A 25,711-nucleotide genomic window follows, 5' to 3' on the forward strand; every position below is an offset into this window, starting at 1 on the left:
GGAGAGACAAGTTTGCCATCTTTGGCATCTGTTCTTTAAAGAGACAGGCAGATAAACTTTATTGCATTTTAAGAAATGAGTTTGGTAAAAATGTACCGGTACTATCATGATGTAAGGCTAAGGAAATCCTACACGGAGTATGTGCACTGGCATGTGTTGGGGTAGTGGAGGGGAGAAGAGACTTGTTTCCCTTCTTGATCCAAAATTTAGAGAAGGCACCCAATATAGAAGGTCTAATATTGGGCTGTGACTGGAATATGGCATAAATCAAACATGATTGAACCACTGTGCCAGGAAACGAAGCCAAGCAAGGATGAAAAGTGAATGACAGGCAGAACTTAGTGGCCTAGAATTTAGAGGTGTTGAGTTGGAATAGTATAAAGGACTGTAATAGAATAAAACATTCTCCCTTTGTAGTATTCTTCCCTTTGCTTGTCACACCCTTGCCACAGTGATCTTTCAGTTCATCAAACACACAGCTTTCCCAGGCTGAGGAAGCCTGTATGTGCTGTTCTTTCTATTTGTAATACTCTTCTCTTTACCATCCATTCCTTTTCACCTATGTGATTGCTGTACATCATTTAAATCTCAGCTCTAATAGTCTATCCTCTGGAATTCTCTAATCTTTCTAACCAGGTAAGATTCATTAGAAATAAGATTTTATTTAATAGTTATAGCCATATATTGATTATAGTTGCAATTCAACACTTGTTTGTTTCTGTAATTAATGGTTGTCTCCCTCACAGTTCTATAATTTTTAGGAGGTTAGGCATTATGTTTTCTTTTTTTTGTCTTTCACTTTCTCAGTATTCTCCAGGACCTAGAATATTTCCTGGCACACAGTATATCCTAATTAATGATTAATTGAACAAAACATAGTGGGGAGATGCTGAATGTGAATATAGAAATAAAAGCTGATAATGCATAACCAGGAAAAGCTGTCAAGAAAATAACTTCTAAAGCAATTCCATTCATTTTTCCAGATGATTCCCGGAAAAGTTCAGGATAACTTTTAAGGCATCAAATATGGCATCACTGTCTTAAAAGCATCAACCAGAAATAAGCACAGAAGTTTTAAAAATTCTTAATAACAAAAGCATTTTTCTAAGTTACTAAAACACGTTCTAAGTTAATTTTGTCTTGGGGGTTGTGTGTGTGTATGTGTGCACGTGCGCACACATGCATGCATTACCTGTTTTAATATAACTCTTTAAGGTGTGTATTTTACCTTTCTTTTAGGTGAGAAATTTCTGGTTCAGAAACATCAAAGCTTTTACCCAAAATCACAATATTGGTTCAGCAGAAACTCAAGCCCAGGTCTTCTGAATATGCGTATTAGGTGCCAGGTAGATATCATAGTGCATCATCAATTTAGTTGGTATGATTTGTTAATGGTACATTGGTACATGGAATTTTTAATGATAATTTGATGCTTAAATCGCACTTTATTTCACCTCCCTAACCCTGCCAAAAGTAAGCACAACTAATCTTTTCACTTGGTTGCAAAAGGGAAAAGCAAAAAACTTGGTTGCAAAAGGGAAAGGCAAAAATGTTAAAATAATTTGTAGATAACAAGTTATACTTACTGTTGTCAGCTAGACAGCATGCTAAAATGTGTTCCTATGACAAATATTACCATTGGTATTTGATTCATGTATCATTAAAATCAAATTTTATTTTTAAATAATCAATTTATGTTTTCTGACTTCAAAATAAAAACATTTGTAAAATATCAGATTCTAGAGACTGAACAGTAAATAAAAGATTTTGATGACTGCTAGTTAAATTTTAGTGTCATACTTACTTACAATATGTGGATATTCCATTATGTTCCTGATTCTTTTATATCTTTATTCACTTATATGTGGTCCTAAATTATTTCAAATTGGTTGCAGTGAAGGTGTTTATTAAAAGTTTGTGTACAATGTATAATAACTAAGTTTTAAAAAATAAATATTTATGGAGGCCTGGTTGTTCCTTGGTAAGACTATTATCTATTGAGGCAACCTGCTATTCTGAAGAACCCAAGTGACTTTTAACAAATGAACATTATAGCTATGTAAGAGATCTATGTTTTCCACTAGGTGATGGGTGCTAGCTACTGGGAGAGGATTTTCTGGTTTTAAAAATAGTTAATACACCTAGAAATGTTTTTCTAAAACTTATGCAAAGCAAAAATTTCACAAAATGACTTATAAAACATTCATTGTAACTCCAAATTTAATGCTTAGGAAAATTCCATTTTACTGCTATGTAGTTAAAAATGCATCCATTCTTCCCTATCTTCATGCATTCCATTTATATTTTCCAAATTTTTTCTTAAGAAATCTGAGACACCAGGCCATTTCTTTGTTTGATATATCCATACTATATTAAATTTCCATTTTCATAATTTATTAATCGTCTGCATTTGTATAATTCTCTTTATTTGCCCAGTGACTGCACCATATTTCTCTTTTATCACAATAATCCTATCATAAGTAGGTCAGAAATCTATTCCTTTTTACCCTTTAGGAAATGAACACTTATATTAAAACATTGTCCAGGATCAGACAGGGACTAATGTGTGAATTTTAACCTTGAATCCAGTTTTTCTTTTGACTCCAAGGATTTTGTCTGTTATTATAGGCTGCTTTTTATTAAATTCTGTAAGGTCAAATCTGCCTCAACTCATAAACTTGCAGAAATCCCCTTTATCCAAACAGGTATTTAATTTTATTTCTGTGATTAATTTAAAATCCAGCAGAGGTTATTTTATTAGAAATTTAGGTCTTTATACAATTGACTAAGTTATTCACGTTGTTTTTAAATGCCCATTAATTGTTGGAGGATATAAAAAGTATACATACTCAATCCATGTTTGCAATCATCATACAGGGATAGAAACAACTGCAATAAGGGAAGGATATGCAAAGTGCAGTGGGAACATGCAGAGCATATAAGACTACCTAGGAAATAATGGCGTCTTCTCCAGAGGACTTTGCTTGGATGGGGAGCTGTTTACCAGGTGATTGTGCAAGAGGATGAGGCCCTCATAAACAGATGGAACCACCTCTGCAAAAGCCTGAATGAATGGAAGCCCAAGGAAAAGAACTTAGCTTAGTTTCACCATGATTTAAAGTGTGGAGATGTTGACACAGTTCATTGTACGTATTTTATATATATTCACATATATTTACGTATTCTCATTTTTTCTCTCTCTCTAAATAGAAAACACATTAAGGCCAAGGACTTTATATTATCTATCTCTGTGATTTTCTTGACACCTAATGCAGTAAGTTCTTAACAAGTAAATGTTAAAGGAAACAGGTATTTAGGTTCATGCCAAAACAGTAATGGGTTTCCGTTTTCTGACCCTCTCTCCTCCAACTCTTCATTTATTTGAAGTAAATTATGATTTTAATTTTATGTTTGTATTGATGTTCTAGTCAGAGTGAAGTGAATTTATATAAAATAACCGTATCATGGGTAAGTGTGTAAATGATTTTATTTTTTTCAACTTAAAATAATCTAATAAATCTTTATTAAGTACCTGCCAAAGGAAGGGAACGATGTTAGTTCCCAGAGTTATATGGAGATGAATGAATATATGATAGCATTCTTAAGGAACTATTCCATCTAAAAATCCTCAAAATTGTCCATTTTCTTCAATTTAAGTATTGAAGTTTGGCTACCAGGTCAATAAAAAGTTATATCTAATTTGTCACCGTAGTAACTTATGTTGTATCAGTATAGTTAAATTTGAAAATTGTGGTAGAGATTAAGAAACCACTGTATATTTAAGTATAACATCAAAGTGGAAAAAAGAGAAAAACATCTCACTGTGTCCTTGCATTTTTTTTAGCAGTAGCTATGTATGACAGACATAGGAGGCCCACAGTACTCTTGCGCCCACAGGAATCTTGCTTTATTAGAATTTTTATGTATATTTGTTGTTTATAAGCTCTTTATATCCTCTAAATCACTTACTAGAGTAAAACTGTCCATTAAAAAAAAATTGTGGGTGTAATTGGTTTCATAAACTAATTTACCTTCAATTTTAAATGCTAAACTGTCCATCCAAAACTACAATTAGCCACTTGTAAAAGAGAAGTTCTATTTGGAGAACCCCTTTCAAATGTCACTATAAAATTTTATTTTGCAAGATCATTGCTTGTTTGAATTGCCAAAAGCAATTTATTTTTCTAAGGAGGTTTTATAAAACTCCATATTTTTAACATGTTTATTTCTGTCACAGATATTCAAAGGTTATAACTATTTTCAACTTTGCTATTATTTTGTTTTTGTTAATGTTGGTTTTAATCTGTCAGATTTCACTGGGACTTTTCAAGACTGGATACATGATAGTCAGCATGGAGACAGTGGTCTGGCTGTAGGAAAAAGAGGCATCACCACCAACATTCTACAAGAGCAAAATGGATTTCAATACTGTATTAAGAATAGACATTTGTATGCGAGAGACATACTATCAAAGCCAGGATATACCGATTAGGAAAGGATTTTAAGTCTTCCCAGAGCCCAGACTGGAGAAATAGTGTTAACTTTCTTGAGGACCGAGTTTGAAACACATCCTTCCATCAACACTCTAACTGGTCAGACTCTCTTTTAGTTATTCAGCATCTATATATTTATTAACTCTTTGTAGAATGTTTATTATAGAATATATTGAACATATAAAAGAGCCTATACATATATGAATGATTTAAGAATAAGAAAACTAACGTATTTCTATTCAACATTTCACATGGGAAAGTAAACATTGTAAATATTATTATATCAGTTTACCATAGTTACCATGTGCTAGTCTCCATTTTCACCCCCATCCTCCCTCCTCTCCAAAAGTAACCAAGATAAACTTTTTGTTTATTATTCCTTTCCTTTACTCAAAATTTTATTATACTTTCACATATACAGTATTTAATTTTTTTAACATACATGTAGGGAATAACTTTGTATTTTTCATAGTTTGCTTGTAGATTAATAATTAAATTCCTGCTCCTCCAAAGGGATACCTGTACCTCACCTTTATTTTCACTGCTGCAGGATATCCCATATAGTACAAGCACAAAAAAGTTACAGTGTATTTATCTACTCTGTCAAACGGACATTTGGGTATTTGGGGGCTTAAGAGCTGTTGCTATTATGAACAACACAGGATATGGTATTTACATGTCTAGTATTGCACAAGTACAAGGAGTTCTCTAGAATAAATAGAATTGATGAGACATGGGTATGTTCATTTTCTACTTTACTTAATAATTCCCCGTTATTTTCTGAAGTGGTATCAATTTCTTTTCCTGCTACAACTCAGCTGCTCTGCATCTTCACAAATAAGTGGTGTTATCAGACCTTATTACTTTGCTACCTTAATGTTGGGTGATGTGTGTGTGTGAGGGGTGGTGTTGAGTACAAATTTCACTGTGGTTTTAGTTTGTATTTCTCAAATTACTAAGACTTTGTTATATGTTGATTGATTTTTCACATTTAGTTTTTCCTAAAGTCTATTTCTTCTGATACTGATGTAGCCACTAGGTTTTATTGATTAATATTTGTTTTGTATAAACTTTCCCATAATTTTATACTCAATATTTTCTGTTTTTAATGTTTTAAATGTGTCTCTTATAAGCAATAGGTAGGTGAAAAAATTTCCCACTCATAAGATTTGTGTCTATTATCTATCATCTATCTATCTAAAGAGATTCCTAAGAATCCTAGTCACAGCCTACATACTACTCTTAGAATCAGTTATCAGCAGTCTCAGCTCAGCTTCACAGCTTTTCTACAAGGGTACTGAAAAACCCATAGACCATATTGTCATATATTTGTTTTTTAGTACATTACCCAATTAAAATTGGATCCCTTAAAAGAATGGAGAGTTGAATTTGAAACAATAATACTCATAACCATTTTCCAGAGGAAGGTAAATCAGAGGTCCATACTGACGCTATGATTATATCGGTTTACAACCAAACACTTTATTGCAATTCATATAGTCACAGTCTCACATGCCTTTAGATCTTGCTCTTTCATCTCTGCATTCTTAGTATCTGGCACATGATGAGCAACTGTCAGTGCTTTCTGAATGAATGAGAAAAACTACACCAAGTGAGTCTTATTTTATGAAATACATTGTAATAGTAGTTGATGTGAGTCGCTGCCTTGGGAAAATGCACTTATGTGAAGAGGGGAATGAAGAGAGTACAATCCCCAACTGTTCACATTTCTTAATGGGGTATGCATTTTAGAAGGTATTTGTAAAAACAGACATGAAACTTTTAAAAAATTAAATTTTATCCTCAATTTTGTAAAAAGTATGCCCAAAATTGTGCCCAACAAGATTAGCTCAAGTTAAGGAACTGGAATTATTCACACATAGCACTATTTTACAAATAATGATCTCAGAAGTGCAGCTTTATAGATTAATATGAATACAGCTTGAATATTTCTGCAACTATTGATGCTTCTTCTTCCCCCTCTGCCCTTTCAACAATCCTCATGGTCTCATCTCACAGTCATTTTTACTTAATTTTCTTGTTTTGACTATTAATTGTTTTCAATTAAGCTAGATTTAAGCAAGGGAGTTCATATACCCCTTCTCTTCATTAGCTCTTATATTCATCACAGACATCACTATGAGTCAAAGTACTTTATAAAATATATTTTTTAAAAAAAGTACAAAACGGTTGTTATCACCTGAAGTAAGATGGGAAGTCAGTTATTTATCAAAATGCTAGCATATTATGTAAACCTGTTAGAGTTTTATAGGTTTACTTCTAATTTTATTTTAATGTATATTTTTAATTGGTTTTCTTCAAAGAATCACCACTTTGTATTAGTTCCTGTTTTCCTTCCTGAGTTTTAAATAAAACTAAGACTCAGCTAGAGGAAGTATTCTTAAAATGGCATTCAGTGTTTTAGCTTACCTCAGATTCGCTCACCCTTTGAATAATTAACCATGACCTTGGATTTTATAACCACATTTCAAATGCCTTTTTAAAAAAATCACTTTTGTCTTACAAAATATTTAATTACAGTGAATTCATACACCATTCTCTTGTACTACTGAGATGGAATCTCAATCTAGAGATAGAATAATAGAAATACGTACTATCTTCATTTCTTCCAGGGTTTCTGTTTTTCCAACTATCTTTTAAAACTTGAGTCCCTAGTATTTCATTCTCAATTCCCTAACCACTAGAGTGATTTCCTTTATCCTTTCAACAAAATGAGATTTTTTGAATTGGTGTAGAGCTCTTTGTATCTCACTAAGATGGCAGTTCTTTCTTTTAGGTATTTTTTTATATTTACACCAAACAAGCTGTATGTAGTGTTCCCAGGACTGGGAGAAACAAGTAATTGAACAGGAAGAGCATGAACATTGGAATGAGCACTCCAGAAAGGGGAGTCAAGTGGGAATGAGTGCAGTGTAAGTCAAAGGACTCAGGGAACAAAAACCAATAGAGCAGAAGAGAGGAGTCTTTGCATCAGAGACTAAGTCCAAATGTCTCCAGGCATGGTCTAAGTCCAGAGCCTACCTATTATTGCCCCTGTACCTGCTGCTGCTACTCCTGACCTTGGGACTAGTGGGTCCTGGTCAAACCCAGACTTCCCTGAAGTAGGTCCCTGCAAGAATGAAGAAGTTCAAAGCCACACACTGGAGACTACGTCTCTTTCTCACATTTAAAAAAGTACCTGACAAAGTTTTTGCAATAAATAAAGAGAAGCAAACTGAATCACTTCACATGATGTTGAAAAGAGAGTAATCATTGTTACCCATTTTAATAAGACATAGGTACAGAAATTTCGAACACATGTCTTTCCCAAAAGTCTAAGCTTTCTGTTTCTTTTGTTTTTAAATAATTTTGTTATTTTTCAGATGACTTCAATGAATTTTTAATCAAGTCATCCATCACAGAACCTGTTGATTTAGAGATCATGCTTTATGAGTGATTATATTATGCTCTTTTGAACTTACTGCTTTCCTAAATATTTTTTTTTAACATGTTCACTTCTTTGGAATATTCTGTGAAATATTTTTATCCTGCTTCTCAGGGATAGCAATGAGAATAATTATGTCTATGTATATTTATATATTTTGTATATTCTATAGTGGAAGCTTAAATTTGCTTTGACAAGAGAGGCCACATCTATACATCTATGAACCATTTTAGTTTTGTAAATATAAGGCTAGGATCTACTCATTAACCCTTGTCAAATCCTGAACTTGGGGAATAATCCTACCATACATACTTAAATGTTTGTTAATTAATATGTTTAATCATGTAATAAGCTGTCACCATTGAGGGCAGCATGCAATTCTAAAATGATTATTATATTTTGAAAATACATTTTTTTTCACTAGTAGTGGAATAAAGACCATGGTTGAGACCCTGAACTTGATGAAAGAAGGAGACAAAAAGCAGACTCACAACTGTAAAGAAAAAAAAATGTTTTCCCAAACCATAATGGAAGACTGATTTCCTTGGGGAGAGATGTACAGTTGGGAAATACCTGTGAATAGTACCTGTGATTATCATTGAGAGCCATAAAAATCATATTTTTATATTAAGTTAAACTTGAGAGGTAAGCTCTAGAGAATAATTAAAGCTAATGCCCTTGTTCTGAGGAACAAAGAAGTTAACATATATATAGATTCTGAGATTATTTTTGTTTGGACATTGAAAAAAATGGTGACAAGAATTTGGAGACACTCACTGAAAAATTATACAATTTCATTATTTTGTGATCATTTTTTCTACTCTCCCTGCTCTAGCACTTATTTTTATCTCAGGTCACCCTCTACTATCCCAACCTTTCCACTGCCTGCTTGGACCTATGAAAAAAGATGTTAACTTTTGTGGAATTTCCCCATTAAAGTACAAATCAGGTTTCCAATTAAATGTTCAAACCAACACCATAATTCTATAGGTATTTTTTCATAAAATTGCAGCTAAATTTCAATTACATTCAATTATAAAATTTCAACTGTTTCCTAATGGGGCTGTGCTGCTTTAATAAGTACTAACTTGTTAATGACCATATTTAATACTAATAAAGCTTCCTACTCCCTTTGGTTCCATAAGAGTAGTCCAAATTCAAAGGCTTTGTCTCCACCTTAGTCTGGCATTAATTCTATCTGTATGGATCTTTAGTGATATGTACAACTTTCTCAGGAACAAAAGCATCTATTTCTACACTGTTTTTTCTTATTCTGTTAATGAGAAAAGCAATGAAGAAGGCAGGAAGAGAAAATTCTTGTTGAGGGAAAATAGTTTAATCATATATAATGTTCTATTGAGAAATGTAATTTAAAAGTTCTTTGAAATTTAAGGCAAGAAGAAAAGGAAGTACCATCTTTTACAGTTATCCGTTCACTTAACCAAACATTCTTATTTCCTGGAGTCTACAGTGCTTCCCATTTATGACCTGACAAACTAATTGAGTAGAAGAGGATATCAAGTGAGTAGTCTAAAAGAGAGATTGCATGATATAAATAATATTTGTTTGTAATCTTAAAATTAAATCTATGTAACAAACAAATCTTAGAAATAAATCATAAAATCCTAGGGGTTTATATTACTTAATCTCCCATTTAGCCTTGGGTCAAGGACTTGTTATTGTTAACTACAGCAGCTGTTGTAAATCCAAACCCAATCAAGTTCTATAGGACTCTTGCTTTTGTAATTTGTAGTGATACCTTCTTTCATAAGAGGGAGATTTTTTCCTTTATCTTTTCTGTGCAGTGCAAATTTCAAACTCCTGGTGTTGAATTATCTCTGCTGCAGTTAGGGAAGAGTGAGGGAAATGAGCTTCACTAGGTAAACACCTGACATGATGAAGCTTGTTTTCTTATGAATTATGCCAAAGGGATAGAAATAATTAACTAAGAACAAACATATGTCCAAAAAAGCAATGAATTCTTCTGCAAAATTGCTTTGGCAAAAATAACCGCTCTTCACATTACACAGAAAGGGTAGAAAAATAAGCAGAGATATTTTACAAATATTTTTACTTAAGAAACAAAGAATTAAAATATATTTAATATGCTAGAAAAAAACTATTTAAAATAGAAAGCTACATACTGCTTATTTAGTGTAAATATAAAAATTACCTAAAAGAAGGAACTGCCATTTTAGTGAGATACAAAGAGCTTTATACCAACTCAAGAAATCTCATTTGGTATCTAATTTTTTCACTAATGTAGTAAAAAGTACGTTATGTAAAATTTACTTTCTTAAACATTTTTAAGCATGCAGTTCAGTAGTAAGTATATTCACATTGTCGTGTAACAGATCTCCAGAACTTTCACATCCTGCAAAACTGAACTCTATACCGATTAAACAACATCTCCCCATTTCCTCCTTACCTTAAGCTCCTGGGTACCAACATTCTGCTTGCTGTTTCTATGAATTTGACTACTATAGATATGTCATATAAGTGGAATCATACAGCATTTGTCTTTTTGTGGTTGGTTTATTTAATTTAGCATAATGTCCTCAGTGTTCATCCATGCTGCAGAGTGTGATAGGATTACCTTCCTTTTTAAAGCTAAATAATATTCCATTATATGTGTATATCACATTTTTTTTATCTGTTTACCTGATGATGGACATTTGGTTTGCTTCTACCTTCTGGCTATTGTAAATAAAGCTACTATGAATATGGATGTACAAATATCTCTTCTAGACCCTGCTTTCAATTCTTTTGAATGTATACCCAGAAGTGAGATTGCTATGTATATGGCAATTCTAATTTTTGAAATACCAAAATTTTTCCATAGCGGTTGCAACATTATATATACATTATACGTTTAAAAATTGTATTTAATTTATTGCATTTGTATATATTTGTGGTTTTATTTCTTACCCCTTAAAAATCTTAGGAGAAATTCCATGAGCATTCTGAGTGATCATACCCAGAAATGGCTAATGTTTCTGGTAATACACCAAACCCTATTACGAGACACCTGTCTAAGAAAGTTAACCGGGAAAGTTATAAGAACTAATAAAGTTGCTTATCTTAGGTCTGCAGCTACTGATATAATCAGTGGAAATTATCTAAATCTTTTATTTTTCTATAATTTATTTATGTCTGGCTAAATAACTATTGATGTAACATAGTAAATAGAATTAATTTGTCTTTATTTGAATGGGAGAGAGGGAAGCAGATGGGGCTGAGTGTGATCTTTTGCCTTCCAAACTATCTGCTTAGAATTCTTAAAGAACACTGTGACTTTAGAGGATGAAGAGAAAGCAGTGCATGTACATTCTAGGATAAACATTTCAGAGTTGCCCTGTTCCTTAATTATTTGGAAGTTTTGGTACTGTGGATATAAAGATCTGAGAAAGTACCTTCTTTTTACTTAGAGTTGCTATTGTGGTTCCAAAATTCTCTCCAGGGACAGAGTTGCACACCAGAGTCCTCTGGGAGGCTTCAGCTAAATTAATCCGCTGCCTAAAATCTGGATAAGAATGTGTGTCTCTAAAGCCCATGTTCCAGGAGGAATATGGTTTAAAAGGGATATTGCCTTCCATTTATTTTTCTGCTGTAAGTATTAAGTAAAAAATAAGTAATGTGTATATTTATCATTCAAAATTTTGTGGAGGGATATAGGCTATGAAAAATGATGTACAATGGAAAGTTTATAAAGCATTTAACTTTTTCAGTGTTCGCTCACTCGATTTTATAATTTTATTTAAATAGTGTATGGACAGGTAGACAAAAGTAACATTCCTACTAGTTTTTACGTACTTATATATTCAATCCATCAAAAACTATTAAGAAGTACAAACTTCCAGTTACGAAATAAACGAGTTATAGGGATGAAATATACAGTGTGGGGAATTTTTTAAGTGCATGGTTATATATGCCAGGCATTGTTTTAAACCCTAAGGAGCTAGAACAGAACAACATCTAACTATCTAACTAAAGTAGATAGAAAAGTCAAAAGAGTGCAACAAGTGTTATGATAGCTGCTCAGATTTTCTTGATTTCATAGATGAAGACGAGGTAATTAAAGGCTTTTTTGTATTACGGTAATTAGTTTGAAGTCTATGGTTTTAATTAAGGGTATTTTACATTCAGCCTTATGGAAAGAACATTCTGGCAGTTCTTGGAGATTAGATGACAATGAGGTAAAACTGAAGCAGACATACCGGTTTGGAGGCCACTGTAGTAATACAGGTAAGAAGTGATGACAGATTCAGTGTGGAAATGAGAGAACAAATACCAAATATATTTAGGTGACCAAAATGGACATAAATGGTGATCATTATGGATGAGGGGCATAGTAGGACAAATCAAGTACACTTATAAATCTTTCTAATCTGTGAGAAATAGTCTCCTGATTTTCTGTGTCCAAGGTTCCACAGTTCCTCGTCCATATTATTATATTTACTCATCAAAGTCATTCCAGTCTCCCAGTAAGACTGAATCTCTGGAGGACAAGATGGCAGTATATAGAACAACATTTAGTGTAAGTGTTGGTGGATGATATTATTCTCATTATGAATAAACACCACCTCTTAAATGCCCTTAAGGCCCTTTCATTTCCCCTATTAGACTTCTCTGTGGCCTTTGACATACTGGTAATCCCCCTCTTGATTTTCTCTTCCTTATCTCAGTGTCTGTAACATAATAGTTATTCAATTATATGAATCTCTTCACCCCACCCACTACTTATGGTTTCTTTCCAAATACCAATCTTCCCTCCGTCTTTGATAGGACTCACAATTTCACTCAGTCTCCATCACCATATTTATTTCCTATATCTTCTGTTTAAACTTGATCAATTCCAAGTTTCTGTTCTTGATCCTCTTACTTTTAGTTATTTTTCCTTCTGTAATTTCATATGTCTACTCTCATCATTTCATTTTCTACTATTAGCCATAAACCAATGGTTCTTGTTTTAGTAGTCTAATAACTTTTCAAATTAGTGTGTCTTTATAAATGAATTCTGAAAGTCAATATCCCAAACACTACTTATGCTCATTGCATGTGACCATCAGCAAATGGCTCTTTCTCTGCTGGGCCATGTGGAATGTAACACAGGAATTGATTTTATTGTTTCCTCAGATGGGATTATCTCTAAAATCTCAATTTGCCTGCTCAGTGCATACACTGAAATTGACTCTCATACGCATCAAAAACTGTACCACTCCTATGCTTCATGATGTGAACAGAAACAATTATTCATTTTGGGAGAGGTCCTACCTTGTTCCATTGCATTTTCAAGGCCATAATTTTTGCAAAAAGAAACTTGCTACAGAACATATGGAACTGGGATCACAGCTCTGAACAAGTTGGGTGTCTTGTTCGGTGATGAGGAAAGGAGACCCTTAAAATTATATTAAATAAGATGTCTTTTTATTATGTTTTCCCATTGATATTAATTTTTCTTGAGTTGCATAGAAAAATTTAAAATTTATTTCACCCAATCATCACTAAAGTTTTAAAAGGCAAATAGTGTACTACCTGATAGTGCTCTAATTAGTTCTGCATTTGCTTTGTTTCAAAAAACCGTAATAAGAGAATGCACCAAATGTTCATTGAGCTGCCAATATATAATAATATATCTATAGCAACTCCTTCTCTCATTATTTCAATATTAAAAAGTTATATCAGCCTCCTTAATTTTATCTTTCTTAGCTATCATTTTTGTTTTCAATTGAACTTGCCAAACGTTCATTATCTTATCAAATTTCAGCATTTGGTTTTATTTATTCAGTCAACTCAGCATGTATTTTGATTTCACTTAGTTAACTTCTATTTTCTTCTCTATTAAGTCCTTTTTTAAATTTTTATTAATCAAACTTACATAGCATTACATTTTCCTTGTATAGCATTGGCTCTATGCGCCAATGTTTTAAGTGCTTTAACAAGATAAACACATTTAATTCTGAAATTAGTTCTATGAAGATACTATTATAATTCCATTTGAAAGATGGGGAAATGGAGGAAAAGTGAGTTAAGTAACTTTCCCAATGTTTTACAGCTGGTGGGTAGAAGAACCTGAACTCAAAATCGAGGTAGCCTGATTCAGGAAGCTGTCTCCTTTGTATTAAGTTTGGATTTCCATTATTATGCGTAATTCTAACTTTTAAAGCTAAATGCTTATTTCACTTAAAAATATAATTTCTAATTTTATAAAGAGTGCTTTTAAGGCAATACATTTTTTTTTTTTTAAAGATTGATTGATTGATTGATTGCTATGTTGGGTCTTCGTTTCTGTGCGAGGGCTTTCTCTAGTTGCGGCAAGCGGGTGCCACTCTTCATCGCGGTGCGCGGACCTGTCACTATCACGGCCTCTCTTGTTGCGGAGCACAGGCTCCAGACGCACAGGCTCAGTAGTTGTGGCTCACGGGCCTAGTTGCTCCGCGGCATGTGGGATCTTCCCAGACCAGGGCTCGAACCCATGTCTCCTGCATTAGCAGGCAGACTCTCAACCACTGCGCCACCAGGGAAGCCCCTAAGGCAATACATTTTCTTCTGAAGGTCTCTTTGGCTAATATATCCAACATGATTTGTCATAGTGCTTCCAGTGTCCTCATTTATTACTTTCATCATTGCTCTTTATAAAGAGCAGTTTTGAAAGTTTTGTTTTTAATGTTGCAGTGTTTTTAATATGATGGGGGGGTGGGTTTTAAATGTTTTATTTTTTTAGAGCAGCTTCAGGTTCACAGCAAAAAAAAAAAAGAGGGGGTCTATGCATATGTCACCCTCTACTGCCACACATGCATAGCCTTCCCCATTATCAACATTCCCCACCAGAGTTGTACATTTGCTACAACTGATAAAGTAACACTGACACATCATAATCACCGTAGAAATAGTTTACCTTAAGGTTCACTCTCGATGGTGTACATTGTATGGGTTTGGACAAATATATAGTGAAATGTATCCATCATTATAATACCACACAGAGTATTTTCACTGCCCTAAAAATCTTCTGTGTCCAGCTTATTCTTCCTTCTGATCCCACACCAACCCCTGATAACCACTGATCTTTCTACTGTCTTTATACTTCTGCCTTTTCCGGAACGTCATACAATTAGAATCATACAGTATGTAGATTTTCTAGACTGGGGTCTTTCACTTGGTAATAAGCATTTAACTTTCCTCCATATCTTTTTGTGCCATGATAGGACGTTTCTTTTTAACACCAAACAAATTTCCATTGTCTGGATATACCACAATTTATTATGCACTCACCTACTGAAGGATATCTTGGTTGCTTCCAAGTTCTGGCAATTATGCATAAAGCTGCTATAAATGTCCTTGTGAAGGTTTTTGTGTGGACATCTTTTAAATTTCTAATGTAATTTTACTAGGAAATATAGCAAATATAGAGAACAGAAAATAATTTTAAAGACCCATGTAGCCACCATGCTTATTTGATAAATGTTAGTATTTGCCACATGTTTTTCAGAAAAAAATTTTTAAAGAAATAAATGTAATAGAACTAGTTGAAGTACTATTTTTATCCTATCCGAATACCATTGCCCTTCTTTTCCTAGATAGCACCATCACTCCTGCTCAAGGGTTTATACTTTTTCATATATGTGAGCATTGATAATACTGCATATTTTTATGTGTTTTTAGGTTATTCTACAGAGCCAAGTGTAACTTGCTTTTTCAACTCATCACTATGTTTTCAGTATCTGTATGTTGATCGTTACTACATGTAATTAATAATTAAAAGTTGTTCTCAATAGGTTTGCTATGAAAAAAACAATCCTACAGAGGACATCCTGAAGCTTGTATTCATGTTCACAGGTATAAGAGTTCCTCTAGGGCATGTCCTTAATAGAATTGCTATATTGCACCGTATGTACATCTACTGGTTTACTAGGTGTTGCATAGCTCTCAAGAGTGATTGTAAAAAGCATGGTGTTTCTCATAAATGCTGCCAGTGTGTTCTGATGTTTCATTCCTTAATACTTGAGCTGATATGGTACTATCACTAAATTATATCAAGTTCCCGAGGAATCAAATTTCTAGTTTGATTTATACAGGTAAAACAGGGTCTCATTCAGTAGATTTAATCTGACTTCATAATCAGAATGAAAACAAGAAAATGAAAATCTAATTTATAGAATTTTGTGTGGGGGGGACAGCCTGTATTAAAGAAATTCAGCATTTATTTATTTACTGGTCTAATAAAAATTAAATTCTCTTCTAAAAAAAAGAGTGATTGTAACAGTTTACTTTCTCACCATTTGTATATGAAATTCCTCTTTTCTGCAAAGCCATTCTTATGCTTAAGACTGTCAAACTTTTAAATTTTCTTCAACTTACAGATGATAGATATTACTTTATATTTATGGTTACTAATAAAGTGAAACATCTTATATCTATGGTCATTCTGGCTTTCTCTTTTTTGAAACACCTTTTCCAGACTTTTGCCTATGTTAATTCTTTCTTCTTCCTTTTTTTAGTTTTCTAAAAGATTCATAAAAGTTACTTTAATATTCTAGATGCTAAATCTTTACACTGATGTGTTGGTTGTTCAGAATCGTATTTGGTTGGTGTGTATCTGGAATGCGATTCATATTGTAGCATGTGTCTCCCACAGAAGAGAAACAGGATGTGTTGCCAGGCATGTAGTCTCAGCAATTTGTCTCCTAAGGTTCAGAGGAGGCAGGATTCTATCACTCCTCATGTTCTCTAAGCCAGCCAGGATTTTGTATGATTTGGCTGCTCAATATAGCAAAGGGAGAGGTTGACCTGTTGATATCCTGTTGATCATTACTTTAGGCTTTCAGCACTCTCATAACTGGTTCCCTATGCTCTAACTCAATGGAAATTCTCTTCTGGGCTAGGTTTGGTCTCTGGCTTCCTCTAACTCTTCGATTTAATCATTTTTTAATATTTCAGAAATTTTCCAAATGTCTGGCCTTCTAATATCATCTGTTCTGGATATCTAATACCTTTATGGATTTAATCTTTAATTCTATATTCTTTTATTTTTAGAAGCTTAAGCAGGAAGAAAACTAGGGACATATTATTAATCTGCCTTTTTGGTTCACTGTCCATACATTTAAAAGAATATTTTTAGAGTAGTTTTAGGTTCACAGTAAAATTAAGAGGAAGTTACAGAGATTTCCCTTATGCTCCATGCTGCCCCACATGCAGTCTCCCCCACTATCAACATTCCCCATCAGAGTGGTACATTTGTTACAATTGATGAAGTTACACTGATACATCAAAAGCACCCAGAATCCATACTTTACCAAGGGATTGCTCTTGGTGTTGTATATTCTATGGGTTTGGACAAATGTATCCATCATTATAATATCATACAGAGTATTTTCACTGCTCTAAAAATCCTCTGTGCTCTGCCGACTCATTTCTCCCCTCCCATCCCATTCCCTGGTAACCGCTGATCTTTTTACTGTCTCTAGAGTTTTGCCTTATCCACACATTTTTCAAATAGATCTTAGCATTATGAAAACATGCTTTTCCTTAAATCTGTCAATCTGAAGTGTGACTTGCTAGCAATTGCAGAATATCATATTGGTTGCTTCTTGTTCTAAGCTTTTTCTCAAATGACTTAAAATAAGTAAATAAAAAACAAAACAAACCAGACACCCTTAACTTCAATTACTGGAAATATCTTTGGAATCTTGATATTAAAAGTGAAACTTAAATGTTACCTAGCAGTTAGTGACACCATGCAGTAACCAAGATCAAGATACATGAAATAGGGCATGAAAGTCTATATTTTATAACAAAAGATGATTTATAATTCTCAATGTACAATGCGGATTCCACAAAAATAGCAGATAACTTCTGGTTACACAGAATTGAATGTACACCTTTCTCTCTCCTCCTTGTAACATCCTACATTAATTGTAAAGGATCAAGAATGGTGTCAATTCATCAGACCAAAACACACAAACAAGACCTTTATTAAAATGTTACAAGCTAGAAAGCATGTGAACAAGTACTAACTGATTTATCTGATCATAGGATAGGGAGCAAGCAAGAAGTGAGCTGACTGGCTCAAGAACTATACACTAAGAATTACACACTGGGGAAACCTGAATAAGCTGGGTGGATTATACCCAGGTCAATTTACAGTTTATGGTAAGATACTATAGATTTGCAAAATGTTACCATTGGGGAAAACTGGGCAAAGTTTATATGAGATGTCTTTGTATTATTTCTGATAGCTGCATGTAACATACAGCTGTATCAATGAAAGTTTCAATTTAAAATTTTTTTTAAAAAAATGAAGGCAGTTTACCTTCTGGTGCAGCTTCACAAAATATTTATATTGTCATAATTGGGAAGGAAGTTATGGAATGTAAACTGTGAGAGAGAGAGAATGTGTGTACAGGGGAGGTATATAAGTTACATAGCTTTATGTACAATATGGGAAGTTGAACAATAATATATAAAAATGAAATGTAATTAAGGGATATATAATGATGCTACTAGATAAATGGAATTAACTACTACCAGTAATAGTTGAGGAGATAAAAGTGCTTGTGCCTGGGAAGAGGGATTTTGGGTCAGTGTTAGGAAAGGCAGAAAATAGCTATCTTCAATCTTAAGCTTTGTTGTTATTTTTAAATTATAAATCATTGTACCTTGTTAATATTAAAAGTTAACATATTAAGTAAAAGATGATGTAAACATTTAGCAAAAAAGCAGGTTGAAAAATCTCATGTTTTAAAGTAAATATCTGGATGGGAGGCAAGGTGGCAGAGTAGAAGGACCCTGAGCTCACCTCCTCTCACAAGAACACAACTAACTGCTGAACAACCATTGATAAAAAAATCACAACTAACTGCTGAACAACCATTGATTAAAAAAAAAAGCCTGGAACCTATCAAGAAATATTCTACATCCAAAGACATAAAGAAGAAACCCAGCCAGACGGTAGCAGGGGTGCACTCATGATATAACCAAACCCAATTATTCTCCAGTTTGTGAAGTGACCCACAAACTGGAGAATAATTATATCACACAAGTTCTCCCACAGGAGGGAGAGTTCTGAGCCCCATGTCAGGCCCCCAGCCTTGGGGGGTTCTGGCATCAGGAGGAGGATCTCTCAGAGCATTTGGCTTTGAAGGCCAGTGGGGCTTGATTGCATGAGCCCCACGGAACTGGGGGAAACAGAGACTCCACTCTTGGAGGGTGCACAAAATGTCTCATGTACACCGGGACCCAGGGCAAAAGCAGTGACTTCATATGAACCTGGGCCGGACTTACTTGCTGGTATTGAAGGGTCTCCTGTGGAGGCAGGGGCCAGCTGTGTTGTCTCTCTCTGGAGTTATAAAAACTGGTGGTGGAAATATCGGGGAGTGTTCATCTACTTGAAATCTGGCTGAAGCAGACATCTTGCTTGGGTCCTTGACACCAAGACCTGGTCCCACCCAACAGCCTATAGTCTCCAGTGCTGGACAAAAGTCTAGGACCAGATGGTTTCACATGTGAATTCTACCAGACATTTAGAGAAGAGTTAACACCTGTCCTTCTGAAACTATTCCAAAAAATTGTAGAGGTAGGAACACTTTGAAACTTATTCTATGAGGCCACCATCACCACTCTGATACCAAAACCTGAAAATGATACCACAAAAAAAGAAAATTACAGGCCAATACCACTGATGAACATAGATGCAAACATATCCTCAACAAATTACTAGCAAATCAAATCTAACAATACTTTAAAGGGATCATACACCATGATCAATTGGGATTTATCCCAGGGATACAAGGATTTTTACAATATCCACAAATCAATCATTGCAATATGCCACATCAACAAATTGAAGAATAAAAACCTATGACCATCTCAATAGATGCAGAAAAAGCTTTTGACAAAATTCAACATCCATTTATGATAAAAACTCTCCAGAAAGTGGGCATAGAGGGAACTTACCTCAACATAATAAAGGCCATATAGGACAAACCCACAGCTAACATCATACTCAGTGGTGATAGGCTGAAAGTATTTCCTCTAAGATCAAGAACAAGACAAGGATGTCCACTCTCACCACTTTTATTCAACAGTTTTGGAAATCCTAGGCACAGCAATCAGAGAAGAAAAAGAACTAAAAGGAATCCAAATTGGAAAAGAAGAAGCAAAACTGTCACTGTCTGCAGGTGACAGATACTATACATAGAAAATCCTAAAGACCCTAACAGAAAACTACTAGAACTCAATGAATTCAGTACAGTTGCAGGATACAAAATTAATACACAGGACTTCCCTGGTGGCACAGTGGTTAAGAATCTGCCTGCCAATGCAGGGGACATGGGTTCAAGCCCTGGTCCAGGAAGATCCCACATGCCATGGAACAATTAAGCCTGTTTGCCACAACTACTGAGCCTGCGCTCTAGATCCCACGAGCCACAACTACTGAGCCCATGTGCCACAACAACTGAAGGCCACATGCCTAGAGCCCATGCTCTGCAACAAAGAGAAGCCACCGCAATGAGAAGCCCAGGCACTACAATGAGCCCCTGCTTGCCACAAACAGAGAAAGCCCGTGCACAGCAATGAAGACACAACTCAGCCAAAAAGAAATTAAAAAAAGAACTTAATACACAGAAATCTGTTGCATTTCTATATTACTAACAATGAAAGATCAGAAAAAGAAATAAAGGAAACAATCCCATCTATGATTGCATAAAAAATAATAAAATACCTAAGAATAAAACTAAGGAAGCAAAAAACTGTACACCAAAACCTATAAGATGCTGATAAAAGAAATCAAAGAGGACACAAACAGATAGAAAGATATACTGTGTTCTTGGACTGGAAGAATCAACATTGTCAAAGTGACTGTACTATCCCAGGCAATCTACAGAGTCAATGCAATACCTATCAAATTACCAATGGCATTTTACACAGAACTTGAACAAAAAATTTTAAAGTTTATATGGAAACATAAAAGACCCCAAATAGCCAAAGCAATCTTGAGAAAGAAAAACGGAGCTGGAGGAATCACGTTCCCTGACTTCAGACTATACTACAAAGCTACAGTAATCAAGACAGTATGGTTCTGGAACAAAAACAGACATAGATCAACAGAATAGAATAGGCAGCCCGGAAATAAACCCACACATCTATGTACAACTGGCCTGTGACAAAGGAGGCAAGGATATACAATGGAGAAAAGACAGTCTCTTCAATAAGTGGTGCTGGGAAAACTGGACAGCTATATGTAAAAGAATGAAATTAGAACGTTCTCTTACATCATACACATAAATAAACCCCCAATGGATTAAAGACCTAAATATAAAACAGAATACTATAAAACCCCTAGAAGAAAACATAGGCAGACAGAACACTCTTTGACATAAACCACAGCAATATCTTTGAAACCATCTCCTAGAATAATGGAAAATTAAAAACAAAAATAAACAAATAGGAACTAATTAAACTTAAAAGCTTTGGCAGAGCAAAGGAAACCAGAGACAAAATGAAAAGACAACCCACAGAATGGGAGAAAATATTTGCATATTAAGCAACCAATGAGGGATGAATCTCCAAAATATACAAACAGCTCATGCAGCTCAATATCAAAAAAGCAAACAAACCAATCAAAAAATGGTCAGAAGATCTAAAAAGACATTTCTCAGAGAAGATGTACAGATGGCCAAAAGGCACATGCAAAGATGCTCAACATTGCTAATTCTTAGAGAAATGCAGATCAAAGCTACAATGAGGTATCACCTCACACCAGTCAGAATGGCCATTATCAAAATGTCTACAAATAATAATGCTGGAGAGGGTGTGGAGAAAAATGAACCCTCCTACACTATATAAATCGGTGTTTAATTTTGTCACAGCTTTTTCTGCATCTATTGAGATGATCATATGATTTTTATCCTTCAGTTTGTTAATATGGTGTATCACATTGATTGATTTGTGTATATTGAAGAATCCTTGCATTCCTGGGATAAACCCCACTTGATCATGGTGTATGACCCTTTTAATGTGCTGTCGGATTCTGTTTGCTAGTATCTTGCTGAGGATTTTTGCATCTATGTTCATCAGTGATATTGGCATGTAGTTTTCTTTGTGACATCATTGTCTGGCTTTCGTATCAAGGTGATGGAGGCCTTGTAGAATGAGTTTGGGAGTGTTCCTCCCTCTGCTATATTTTGGAAGAGTTTGAGGATACGTGTTAGCTCTTCTCTAAATGTTGGATAGAATTTGCTTGTGAAGCCACCTGGTCCTGGGCTTTTGTTTGTTGGAAGATTTTTCATCACAGTCTCAATTTCAGTGCTTGTGATTGGTCTGTTTATATTTTCTATTTCTTCCTGGTTCAGTCTCAGAAGATTGTGCTTTTCTTAAAATGTGTCCACTTCTTCCAGGTTGTCCATTTTACTGGGATATCGTTTCTTGTAGCAACCTCTCACGATCCTTTGTATTTCTGTAGTGTCAGTTGTTACTTCTCCTTTTTCATTTCTAATTCTATTGAACTGAGTCTTTTCCCTTTTTTTCTTGAGGAGTCTTGCTAATGGTTTATCAATTTTGTTTATCTTCTCAAAGAACCAGCTTTTAGTTTTACTGATCTTTGCTATTGTTTCTCCTTGGATTTATCCTGTATGGGACCCTCTGTGCTTCCTGGACTTGATTGACTATTTTCTTTCCCATATTAGGGAAGTTTTCAACTATAATCTCTTCAAATATTTTCTCAGTCCCTTTCTTTTTCTCTTCTTCTTCTGGGACCCCTATAATTCGAATGTTGGTGCATTTAATGTTGTCCCAGAGGTCTCTGAAACTGTCCTCAATTCTTTTCATTCTTTTTTCTTTATTCTGCTCTGCAGTAGTTATTTCCACTATTTTATCTTCCAGGTCACTTATCCATTCTTCTGCCTCAGTTATTCTGCTATTGATTCCTCCTAGAGAATTTTAAATTTCATTTATTGTGTTGTTCATGATTGTTTGTTTGCTGTTTAGTTCTTCTAGGTCCTTGTTAAACATTTCTTGTATTTTCTCCATTCTATTTCCAATATTTTGGATCATCTTTACTATCATTACTCTGAATTATTTTTCAAGTAGACTGCATATTTCCTCATCATTTGTTTGGTCTGGTGGGTTTTTACCTTGCTCCTTCATCTGCTGTGTATTTCTCTGTCTTCTCATTTTGCTTAACTTACTGTGTTTGGGGTCTTCTTTTCGCAGGCTGCAGGTTCATAGTTCCCATTGTTTTTGGTGTCTGCTCCCAGTGGCTAAGGTTGGTTCAGTGGGTTGTGTAGGCTTCCTGATTGAGGGGACTGGTGCCTGTGTTCTGGTGGATGAGGCTGGATCTTGCCTTTCTGGTGGGCAGGACCATGTCCGGTGGTGTGTTTTGGGGTGCCTGTGACCTTATTATGATTTTAGGCAGCCTCTCTGCTAATGGGTGGGGTTGTGTTCCTGTCTTGCTAGTTGTTTGGCAAAGGGTGTCCGTGTAGCAAGCACTGTAGCTTCCTGGTCGTTGAGTGGAGCTGGGTCTTAGCACTGAGATGGAGATCTCTGGCAGAGCTTTCCCCATTTGATATTATGTGGAGCCGGGAGGTCTCTGGTGGACCAATGTCCCAAACTTGGCTCTCCCACCTCAGAGGCACAGGCCTGACACCCAGCCAGAGCACCAAGACCCTGTCAGTCACATGGCCCCAGGTCTTGGTGTAGGAGCTGACTGCTTTACTTCGCCGCAGAGGACAGCTGGATGTATTCAGCCAGGGACTTTGAAGCGTACTGGTCACTTAGGTTCCTGAGACATCCTCTGAGTTGGTACAGAACATTTATAAAATCTCACAGTAACTACAATTTCAGAGATGGAAGGACAGTCGGAGAGTCTCCATCTGTAGATCCAGTCTCTTTTATCCTAGAGTCCCCAAGGATGGGATATTAAGCTGACTTCTTGGGGAGCTTCAGCGCTGGGAAAGCTCTGGGCAGTTGCCACCTGTGCAGGCGGATGTGAGGGGGAGCCTCTCCTCTTCCTTCTAATCCCCCTATCCCACCCCTTGGCTATAGTCTTGAGTTTTTCCTTGCCAGTCTCCTGACCTCTTAGACGCCCATAGCACAGAGAAGGGACATGAGACCAAAAGTAACCTCTGGAGGGCAAAACACCCCAGCTATACGTAAAAGCCGAAAGCAGGAGCACCTCTGAGGTTGCCCAGACAATTAATCGCAGGAATGTAGCAAAACTTATTTTCTATAGATACAAATGCTACTTCTACTTTTACTGTCATTTTAGAAAAATCTCCCCTCTTCCAACAATAAAAATATTCATGTGTATTTTATTTTGCAACTAATATTTATTCATTCAATGTACATTAACATCTTAACAAATCTAGAATGTGATTTTGATGTGGTATTTGAGAAGCAGCTAAGTACTTTTTTCTAAATACATAACCAGTATTTCAAACACTATTTTTTGAATGATCACAATATCTCCACTGATTTCAAATGACATTCTTATAATATATTAATATGGCACAGTTCATTATTTGCAATTTTGTAATTATTTGTTTGCCTTTTCTAGTGCCAGAATAATACAGAATTAATCACTGTATTTTATTAAATATTTTACTGTGATACTTTCTGCCGTTTTTCTTTTTCCTTTATTTTAAATAACTAAACATGAATAAATGGTAAGTGGCACAATTCAACTAGAGGCATATAGAATGAAAAATTAAAGACATGTATTTGAATTGTGCTTTTTATACCACTTTTTCCCATGGAATACATTCTGACTTGTACTCTGTTTTACCCAATAGTCATATTGGTACACCAATGTGTATTATTTGTGTTAGTTTTTTTCATGGTATATTTATTACCATCTCTTTCCCCACACTTCTGCATTATTTTATTTTGAGTGGATTACCCCTAAAGAGTATGTAGTTAATCTTTATTTTCTGTTACTAATTCAAAGTTTGTCTTTCAAAGAAATGTGGTTTTCTAAATGAATACTTTAGTATGTTACACTAACCTACATCACATTCTATAATTTAGGAAAAGTCACCTTATTTCTGTTTGAAAGTTGTGACATCATTTTATCCTGTCTCCCAGCCCTTCTCTTTATCTTCTCAATATTTCCAAGAAAAGTGACAGCTATTCAGAGATTTCATCTTCAATTTCTTTCTCATCATTTTTGAATGGATGTCATCCAGGCCAAGAGATCTGCATTTTTATAGAGCAACTAAGTGTTTTCTAAAAATATCCTTTTTAAAACCTTCTCTTCTGTCTTAGGCTTCATATCACTTTTACCAATGTAGAGTGTGCCTTTTATTATCTGGGTGGCCATCCATCTGGCCAGAAAAAGCTAAAAACTGGAGTAAGTTTTTACTCATATATTAGCAATAAACCATTATCTTAAAGTAACCTGGGCTTTCTTTTCAGTATTTTTTGTTTCATAGTAAATATAATTTAAAAGATCATTTTATGACCACTTAATATTTTCTCACAAGGATCATTTCATACTAATTTTGCTTTAAAAATCTATCTTTACAAGTTCATGTCAATTTGTTATAATTACATTGTCTTGTTCTCTATTCTTTTATAGATTTAATTTCAATAACTGAACTCTTCAGATACACTTACTAATTTCTCCTCTCTTAGATCATTTGTGACTGTATCTTCAGAATTTATTTCTGAAAGCAATCCATTATGATGTTTCCTGTTAATGAATCCTATATTACCCTGTAAATGCTAAAACTTCAATGTTTTTGTTATCATTTTCTTATAATTAAAAAAAAAAAAACTT

The sequence above is a fragment of the Balaenoptera acutorostrata genome, chromosome 8, assembly GCF_949987535.1.
Source record: "Balaenoptera acutorostrata chromosome 8, mBalAcu1.1, whole genome shotgun sequence".
NCBI classification, from domain to species: domain Eukaryota; kingdom Metazoa; phylum Chordata; class Mammalia; order Artiodactyla; family Balaenopteridae; genus Balaenoptera; species Balaenoptera acutorostrata.